Raw genomic sequence first — 7101 nt, forward strand, 5'->3', positions numbered from 1 at the left:
CGGGAGGTTGAATCCACGCACATAGGCTGCAGGGTTGCGTGCACGGTTTTACTGCAGTTTTGGGGTACCTGAGCGTTGCGTGACCCGTCACCACATCACCGGGGTCACATACAGCCTTGCAGGTGCAGGGGGGCTGTTAACATCTTGTTTCCCACCCCCTTCACCCCAATTGCCAAGGTCAATTGTAGTGTACACCTCCCATTGGCACCACTCCATCTGTGCCAGCACTTCTACATCAGTGCCATGGTTGGGAGGCCACCAAAGGTGAGGGGCACCTCAGCTGGGCGCCCTCCTCGTGGTGGGCGTGGTCGGGGACGTGGCCGTGATGACCAGGGAGTAGGGGGACTCCAGGGTGTCCAGGGCGGCCACAGAGGGGGAAGAGGCAGGGGTGCGCCACTTGAGCACAATGTTGTGCCATGTGTCGGTGCAGTCATGCCACCACCCCCTGTGGTTCCGGGGGATGCAGCTCCTGCATCTGGCACTGGCACCCGTTCGACCCGGCAGTCCGTTCCATCGACTGCCACAGGCCCAAGGGTAGTGGTAGCTGCAGGTGCAGCTGTGGACACCGCCACCCAGGCTCAGGGTCTGCCAGCGCAGGCTGTGTTGGCACTTGAAGAGCCCTTGGTAGATCTCCAACAGGCCAGGGGGGAAACCATAGGGTGTCCCTGGGGCAGTCATGTCATCTGCTGCCCCGAACAGCTGGGTGTTGGCAAGTGCAGGGGCAGATGCACCCAACAGGACCCCGGTTGTGAGTCTGCCAACCAGGACTGTTGCGGTCAATGACCCTGCCACAGCTGATGTTGCTGCACAGGGTCCATTAGTGGGCACCCAGCTGCCACTGACAAAAGTCAGGCCTTTGGTCATCCCTCCACCTGCCACTCCCTTGGCTCAATCCACCGAACCCACTGGCCATACTGGTCAGGGCGGCATTAGCCAGCCAGGGTCTGCGCCACAGTCCAAGAGGAGGAAGGTTGCACCTGCAGCACAGGCTGGGACCCCACACACAGCCACGACCTCCTGCACGTCGAGGAAGAAGCCTTTCTGTAAGCAGGAACTTAGACTACGGCTGCCCAACGTGACACCCACTGGAAGCATGTTGCGGAACATGTCAGTTCATTCGGCCATGAGGTGCACACAGCGTAAGAGTTCAAAAAGCATTGGAATGACATCAAGCGCAGCACTAAGGCTAAGCGTGCCTCTAATTACAACTTGACTCTGGTGACTGGCGGTGGGCCTGCACCAGAGGAGGAAGAGCTCACTCCGCATGAGGCTCTCGTTGCGGAGTTCATACCACCTGAATTGGTCGAAGGAGTGGGAGAGATGCTGGACTTTGATGCGCAGTCCAGTGAGTGTTGATGCGTGTTTGTTGAGGACGTGTGTGTTTCACTTGTGGGATGTGTTGTGCATGATTGCTGCTACATGTGACGTGTACATGGTTCTGATGTGTAAGTAATACAATGCTTCCGTCATGCATGTCTCCTCTGCCTGCATGCGGGACTCCATGTAGGCATGCTCCCTTGCCCCTCCTCCGCCACTCTGCACCACAGTTCCACCTTTGCACTGCTCTGCTTCAATCTTGCCAATGTGTTGTTTCTTGTTCATGTGTCCTGTGTAGATGCTAACTTCCAGCGTAGAATCTGCCAGATATATGCCGTGTGGTACAGCCTTAGTACTCGATGCAGGGTATCTCACTTGTACTGTGCATGGGTCAGATGTCCCGCAGCGACATGAGGGCCCATTCATGCTCCATGTGCATTGCACGCATGCCCCTATGTGTCCTTGACTGGATGGTCACTGTAATATAAGTCCTTGGTTACATACATTGCCTGCCATCTCATCAGCCTTCCCATGTCAACTGTGGCTCAGTCCTGCATTGCACACATGTTTAGGCTCTGACAATCTGTGTGGCTCACAGGCCTCAGCCTGTTCAATGGCCAATGACTCTGTCCAACTCTTGTTGTGTCTTCTTCACACGTGGGCGGACTCCGGAGTTTTCATCATGTGTCCTGCCTACTGTCCCAGCATCATTTGCAGTGTTGTCATTTGAATCACATTAAGCTGTTGATGCCAGTCAACACTGCCTGTCAATACACAGGTGTATGGTCAGCCTTTTGATACCATGCTAGGCATCCCTGCTTTGGTACTGGGGTGGAGGGGTGCTTGGCTTCTAGATATGGTACACATTGAATGCACAATGCACGTGATGTCTGAATTTGACATTGCACTGCCTTCACATTTCGTGGCACACACCATGTAGTGCTTGTACATGTAGGTAGTGAGTGGCGTACACATTTTCTGCACTGCATAGACCCACTTCCATGGAAACTGCCACCTTTAATGTGTACATTGATTGCTATGCATTGTGTAGTATGTTTCATATCTTTCCTGTACACGTGCTTGTTGCAATTCATGCTGTAGATAGTGTTCCACAATTTGGATGTGAAAGACGGACTGATGGTGTGATTTGTGATGTGACTCTCTGACATGGTCACGTAATGAGATGCCTGATGAGACACACACAGATGACTTTGAAGCATTAATCATGTGTTTCATGCCCTTTCTGCAGGGGGATGAGCCTCCAGAGCACCTTTGCCAGCAGACATGGGCCATTGGACGACTGAATTCTGGACCCGTTTGTTGGTGCCCACATGCACATGTGTGCACAAGCAGAGGCACAGGGATTGCAGACCCACATCCTAGAACTGCTGACATGTTCCAAGGAACTCCAGGCAAGGTGAGCAGCACAGGGGGGCCACGACAGAGCAAAGCTTGCACCAGGCGAGTTGCACATGCAGGCTTAGTCACAGCACTGAGGGTGAGCTTAGACGAATATTGGTGTTGAAGCACACAATGCAGCTCAGATGTGTTGGTGGACTGATGGCTGTTGATAGTAGGGTTGTCTGGGACACATGCAGGGGCAGTGGCACATACCCTCCGGTACACCAAGGTACATTGAGGCACTTGTATCAACCATGTAGCCTTCCGAGACATGGAAAGGGGCAGCTCACAGGGACATACAGCAAGGGACATACTCAGGTGCAGTGCATGTCTTTTCCATGTACTTTATGATAAATGCACTGCCAACTTTGTTTCGGTCATGGTGGTACGCAACTTGCTCTGAAGTCATGGCTTGCTATATGTGTCTGTCTGCTTACCCAGGGAACATTGCATGTTGTGTGAATTGTGACACATTGGTGTTCCATTTGCCACGCACCCACCAGCGGCTGACTTACTGCATTGACTGTGTATGACCCGTCACAAGGGTGATGTTATATATGGGTACGAAGCATCTACACCAGATTGTCTGTTTGTAGAGTAGTTTGTTGCTATGGGGCATGGTTGGTGTTGTGTTTTTGTGTAATTGGCACGTACAGGTTGTTGACTGTGGCTCTCTTTGCAGCATTGCAGTGCTCCTGTAACCGGACCTGAGTGTGCGCAGGCAGGAGGCCAGCACTCAAAACCAGAGCTAATTATCTTGTTGTTTTTCTTTCGAACTGCTCTGCATAGGCTTGCTGGGGAGTGTCCTAATGCATGGATGTATGTGTGGTTCAATTTGGTATGTTTTTTCTCCCTAATCACCCGTGATCCTATGCAATTTTGAACCCTGTACCCTCTACCCGGTGTTCCTGCTTCCCATACCTATCCAAGCAACGTTCCCTGACCCTCTTTCCCCGCTGGGGTTGCGGATGCCTGTGTAAGTCCCGAACTTGCAGGCACCAAAACCCTAGAGGGGGTGGTTGGTTCGTACCACTCCTGAGCCTGGACTACAGAAGGCCATGACAATGATGTCCAAGTTTGTTTGGATTGTGTATGTGTTCATGCAGGTAGTACATTTTCGTGCATTCCCTAGTTTCATGTGTTATTCCTCCTCCCCTCTCCTGCCACTCATTGCAGTCATCCAGTGTGTCAACACCTGCATATCCCTGAACCTCCTTCCCCACCAGGGTCTCAGGGGCCTGTGTGAGTTTGACCTTGCAGGCACCCGGGACATGGTGGGGGTGGTTGTTTCGTGACACTCCCGCGCCTGTACAGGGGACCTGTGACAGTACACATCCGTTCATGGTGCATCATCCTATGTCATGTACCACACATGTTTCACATCCTGTCGTGACATTGTTTTGCTGTGCTACCTTGGTTGTTGCATCATTGTGGTAGTACTTGGCCTTTGTGAGGTACTACTACGTCAAGTCATCTACTGGAGGGTGTTCTGGTTCATTTTTCTGGCTTGGATTTTGTGATTTTGGACTTTGATTATGAGGGTGCAGGCACCTTTTTTACACACAAGGTGGGAGATGGTGACGAAGGGTAAAGGTGATCCTGTGGCCAGGTGGAATTGAGGTTTGAAGGCTCCATGACCCAGGTGCAGTTGTTCAGTGGGTCATGGTCATTTGTGAGGGAGGGGGGGGGGTTGTTGTTGATAGTTGCCTTGCCCTGCAGTGTGATAGGAACTCTGACATTGTAATGGTGGTATCCTATGTACATGTTGTGTTCTGCTGATCAATGCCTGTTCATGTGTTGTGTTTACCTTTCAGGTGCGAGGGCATAGTTGTGGTTTGACATGCTGGGGTGTACACATGGTGAATGTTCACATGTGATGTGTAGAGAACACTAATGGTCACTTGAGTGCACATGCATATGTGGAGTGCATGTCATTGCAGAACCACACACTTGCACTCTGATGCACTACATGTACTCCCACCCTTGCATATCCACGTGTACACTGTTTGCCTTCTGGTGCCCACTGTGTCCCTGCAGCACATGTTCTGTGACCGATTATGGATCCTGTACATGCCTAATTTGCTGTTTGATGTGGTCTGTCACTTAGATGTGATGCTCAGGGTGTGCATCACACACAATGGCTGTTCACTGTGCTGTGCGCTGAGCAGTGTGCTGCAGGAGTAGGATACTGCACACATGAGCTGCAGTGTTGATTTTGCAATGCACAATGTGCATGTAGACGGGCATTCATTGTTATGTTACGTCTACGACTCTTGTAATGCATTTGGAAATTACTGTTAGGCGATCCTCTACACACCAGGCCACGACACATCAGAACACTGCTCACATTCCCACAACATCTCCTCCCAAGCTTCGAGGCTCAAGTGATTCGGTGAAACCACAGAACCGAAAACCTCGTACCAGTGTACGGGCTCGATTGCAACCCTTTCTGCATTGGCAACTGCCTTGGAGAACGTATAGCAGAAAGGGCGGCCTTACGTCTTCACGCCGGTCACGTGATACGCCATGGCGTTCCCCATGTGATCTTGTTGGACGTCACATGATCCAGAGAAGTCACATGACCCAGGGGCGATCAGTATAAAGGTCTGAGAGACAGAACGCTCATTGCTTCTCAGCTGGCTTCGGACACTGTTTGGCGTTACAACTTGCTCCTTGTTACCTTGATCACGGAACTCTTTCTCGGACTCCCTTGGACACCCCTTGGTACTTTTGCTTGGAACTGTTTACCTGTTGCCGGATATTTGGACTGCACCTCGACTTGTCTTTGGATCATCCCTTGGTACCCTGCTGATCTTCTACGCCTTTTCCCTACTGGGGATTCAAGTCAAGCCCTGACTCCCACAGGTGGCTACTCCTCATCCACGCTAACCTGCGGTTCTACCATTCCAGGGACCGCCGCATCTAATGAGCCTCGAACCTCCCTACTAGGTTACCTGGGTCTCCCTTACACCAGATAGGTAAGACACTTTAGATTATTTTGTTTACCTGCCTGTATTGTGATTGCCTGGTGCTTAACCTCCTTCCTTCTTGACAGCAGCATCGGTGTTCCAGAGGCTCCGTGGATCTGGGAAGACATCTCTCACCTGTGGCCTCAAGGGTCGCACAGCGGGTTTCTATTTTCGTTCCCCTGTGCGTCACTTGGGGACGGAGGTCTCATCGGTCTACACGACACTCAAGTCAGAACAGACTGAGAAGCCGTATAGTCGTGTTAGACGATGCAGGGATCCACGGACGAACCCATAACTGCTTTAGTTCAGGCAATTACAATACTAAGGGCAGATATGGCCGCCGCGAACACAGTGATCCACCAAAGGCTGGATACCATACAGAGCGTTCAGCATTCACTTCCTGCAGACCCGGAGTTTGGAGAGGGCAGCTCCTCCCCTACACCGCCAGTCCCGACTCCAATAGTCCTCCCAACTCCTTCCCCCCTGGCTGCTCCTGAACGTTACCAGGGTGATCCCAAGACATTCAGAACCTTTGTTAACCAGTGCAAGTTACATTTCTTATGCAGGCCTTTGGCTTTTCCCACGTCCACTGCTAAGGCCGCCTTCGCCCTTTCCCATTTAGCTGGAACAGCTGCCGCTTGGGCTAATCCCCTGTTAGAAAACAATAGCCCGGTTCTTTATGACTTTGATTTGTTGGTCCTAGAAATGTCCCGAGTATTCGATACTCGACACAAGGCACAGTCTAGGGATTTGGAGTTGTTGGAATTGACTCAGGGCAAAAGAACGCTAATAGATTACATCACCAGGTTTAATCAGCTAGTTACGGAAACATCATGGCCAGAAAATAAGCGGGCGGTGGTCTTTTATAGGGGATTGAGTAACACCATGAAAGACGCTTTAGCAGTGATCCCTTCTATGCCTACTCAGTACCAGGAATTGGTTGATCTCGTCCTGCAGGTAGATGCACGCCGAGCGGAGCGTAGAGCTGAATCGGGGGCCTCCTCCTCTCCTCCTCTTGTTAATACTCCCGTTTCTGTTACTGTAGAACCTATGCAAGTGGGAGGGGTACGCAGTCCTATTACAACATCTGAGAGGGAACGAAGAAGGGTTGATAATGCGTGCTTTTACTGTGGCACCACTGGACATTTCGTGAAAGAGTGTCCTCGACGTCCCAAGAAGAGTCAGGTTTTTCGGATGGCTCGACCTTAGAACCGGAGACCAGGTCGAGTGTTCCATCATCTTCTCCGGGAACCCCTCTTACCTTTGCTCGTGTTCAACCTATCTCCGTAAAGGCTACTCTATGTCCCTCTACTGGCCTTCTACATGCAGTCAATATCATTATTGATTCTGGTGCCACTGGTAATTACATGGATATTGATTTGGCCCATTCCCTCAATCTACCTTTAGTGGTAAA

The sequence above is a fragment of the Ambystoma mexicanum genome, chromosome 5p (assembly GCF_040938575.1).
Source record: "Ambystoma mexicanum isolate Mex_15411 chromosome 5p, UKY_AmexF1_1, whole genome shotgun sequence".
Classification (NCBI taxonomy): domain Eukaryota; kingdom Metazoa; phylum Chordata; class Amphibia; order Caudata; family Ambystomatidae; genus Ambystoma; species Ambystoma mexicanum.